Source organism: Mustela lutreola, chromosome X (genome assembly GCF_030435805.1).
Source record: "Mustela lutreola isolate mMusLut2 chromosome X, mMusLut2.pri, whole genome shotgun sequence".
Classification (NCBI taxonomy): Eukaryota; Metazoa; Chordata; class Mammalia; order Carnivora; family Mustelidae; genus Mustela; species Mustela lutreola.
The window spans coordinates 53044601-53048146 of NC_081308.1; positions in this window are offsets into that span (position 1 = coordinate 53044601).

Consider the following 3546-nt stretch of genomic DNA (forward strand, 5'->3'; position numbering starts at 1 on the left):
AAACATAGTATGAAGTCTGCGTTTTGAAACTCCTTTTTGGAGCCCTTTGCTATCATTTTCCCAGGCAATTTAAAAAAATTTCCAGCGTTGCTGCCAATAACCTGAAGGGGTAAAGGAATGCCGGCGTGCCCCATGGGACATGTCACTCTGGATGGTCCTTTGGCAGCAGGGACTTTGATAGTGCTCTTTCAAACCCAGCAGGATGGTGGAAGGGGTATGTGGCTGAGTGCCTCCCTGGTCTGACCCTGTGTGACGCCACCCGGTGCCTGCAGCTGCCCTCTGGAAGGTGTTGCTGTAGCGGCAGAGCCGGAGGGCACCAAGCATGTGTCTGTCTCCAAAGTCCTGGGCACCACATCACAATGCCTTCCTGAGAAGCAGAATCAAGGACAGTTGCTGATCTTCATTCCTTCCCACCAAAGGTATCTCATACACCATCTTTGGAAGTTGGAGCCAGGGGGCGCCTGGGTGGCTCAGTCGGTTAAGTGTCTGCCTTCAGCTCAGGTTATGATCCCAGGGTCCCGGGATCGAGTCCCACACACTTGCCTCCCTGCTCAGCGGGGAGCCTGCTTCTCCTTCTCCCTCTGCCATTCCCCCCACTTGTGCTTTCTGGCTCTCTGTGTGTCAAATAAATGAATAAAATCTTTTTTAAAAGTTTGGGCCATATTCTTTCACAATTCTACTTTCCCTGGGGTAATTTGCCACCTCCCTGAATTTACCTGCATCTTTCCCAAAATCTACTTATCTTCCAGCCTTCTTGACCATAATGAGTCTATATATTTTCAATAGACAGTGTGAACTTACACTTGCTAATATTTGCATAACATGCACCTCTTTCGATCTCAAAGAAAAGCTTTGCACCGCAATGGTCTCTAATCTCCAATTAGGTTCTGTTCCAGGATCCCACTGGAATTCTACACGCCTGTCCCCTAAGATGCCATAAATTGTGGTCCAGTTTCCCAGCCAGCCCAGGAAAGCACATGGGAAATCTTGCTGAAGTATGAGTAAGAGCCAACGAAAGGGAACATATTTATCTGCCTCGAATGCTGGGACCTGAGGAAAGTTAGTTTCATTACAGACAAATCAGGAAGGAGGTGCAGATTGCTTTTTATGTCACTCTGGAGTGGAGGTCTGCCATTGATCATTAAGGCCATTTCCTGCAATGCACTCACCAAAGTGATACTCACTTCGGAGTGGACAAAACTTAGGAAATGGCCAAGGGGAGCTCTGCTTACACTTTACACTCTCAGCATTTATGTGTATTAATTTCTTTATAGGGCAGTATAGAGACATGAGGCCACATTGAAAAAGCAAAGATTGTCATCCTATGGCCTTGGGTCAAGAATAGAGATATTGCTGCTCATGTCAGTTTCAACCTCCAGTGGCCAAGGGTTTGATCTGATGCTCTTTCAAGTTTTCACCATAGCCTTTCTCAAGCTCAATGGCCAATAATCCCACAGGAGGAGATTTTAGGGCCCTCTCAAACTTCTGTTTTGCTATCTCTCCCCAGCCTGCTTCCTCTGCAAAAGTCACCACTTTGCCTGTGCATCTACCACCTCTTAGAGCCTTTGGAATCAGCCACGAATTGCAGTGCTGATTCCTTCCATGACCACATATTGTTTACAGGAAAACTCTTCTTCGTTATGCCTTGCCAGTCAGAGTGACGGTTTCATCTGCAACCTGGACCAGGTTTGGGAATGTTCTACACATAAATGTGAGCAAATGTCTTCTGTATTGAGAGACGTGTACATTCTGTAAATGGACTCTATTGAAAAACCAATACATAGGGTACACTTATGTCCTGACCCAGCTGGAAGGAGGCACTTCATTTCCATCTTTCAGAAAATTGGTGTAACACATTGATTCTCCTAACAAAGAAAGCAATTTTGTGTCCTCTACCAAAAGACGGTCATAGTAAGCAATAAATTGCCTCTTTGGAGTGAACAAATTAATAAGATATTTTCTAAATTTAAAAATAACAAAGACAGAACGATTTCTGCAATGCTAAGTGCATCCCCCTAGTTGCAGGACATTGTGTCATAGACTACCTAAGCAATGACACATGGCGGCCGGTAGTCTGATTTGTACATCAATTCCCCTGGCAACCTGTTAAAAGAAAGTCTTGCACATGACAAGCTTTCAATAAGACACTGACAAGATGGCCAGGAAGCCCCCTTAGCTGGCTTTTTCAGGTGTCCAGACATCTAGTCAACCTACCTCACCAACTCATCACCATGCTTACTGGAGTAAACCCAATCTCTTCCTTCCCCCCTGGAGACGGGAGAAGAGCCACTCACACGTTTGTATGGAATTCTCATTCCCCCTTGCTCTGTCCCCACATGGCGCTGTCCGTGTAATAAATAAACAAATCTTTATGTCACCCGGAAGTTCCTGGGTCAAATTACACAACTCGGACAATTTTGGGTCACTACAGCCTTTAGTTTTTCTCTCCATCTTAAGCCTTCTGGGTTACCAACAGCTATCTAAAACTCATGTTGCTGCAATATGCTGTTTTTCTGCTTCATCTTCCTAGTAAAGTTCAGTATTTTCCCCTAAATTTTGGTTTATCAGTATCTCCAGCATCTATCTCCAGCTCGGGTCACGATCCCAGGTCCTGGTATCAAGTCCCACTCTGGACTTCCTGCTCTGCGGGAAACCTGGTTCTGCTCTGCCTCCCATCTCTTATGAATAAATAAAGAAAATCTTTAAAAATTAAAAAAAAAAACATTTCTATCTTCCCACTTTTAAAGATTAATTCTAGGAATTATTGCTTTAAATCCAAGTGTCCTATCTCTTTCTTAAAAAGTCTTCTCCAGGCAACCTGGGTGTCTCAGTGGATTAAATGTCTGAGTCAAGATTTTGCCTCAAGTTATGATCTCAGGGTCATGGGATTGAGCCCTACTGAGGCCTCTGCGCTCAATGGGGAGTCTGCCTCTCTCCTTTTCCCTTTGCCCCACCCCCCTACTCACATGTGCACACACGTGTTGTCTCTCTCCCTCTCTCAATAAATAAATAAACAAATTTAAAAAGTCTTCTCCAAAGGGAGTTTGAGAAATAGTCCAGTAAGGGGCTGGAAGAAAATATTATAAGTTTTATTCATATTTCCTGTCATCCATTTAACTGTTTAGCTTTTGCATGTCATTTATAATGTGCATAATAATTTAGTAGAGTAGTAGAGTCTATAATTTATCAAAAATTTGCTTAAATTGGTGGTATGTCTGCAAATATTTTTGTATGTATGTATGTATGTATGTATGTATTTATTTATGTGAAAGAGAGGTGCACAGTAATAAAAGGAGATCACTGCTCCAGGGACCCAGATATTTCCCCAAGTCCTGTTTCCTTCCATTCCCTCTGGGCTTCATTAGACCCCCTTAACACCAATCTTGTCCCTAAAACATGCCTTCTGCAGTACCAAGTTCGAATGCTTAACTCGGGCCATCACTGCAGGCTGTACTGGGATGACCTTAGGGAAAAGGGTGGTGGGTCTCACGGGTTTGCTGTGTCACCCCCATGAATAGTCCTTTGTTCTGAACAGCTAGTGCAGCC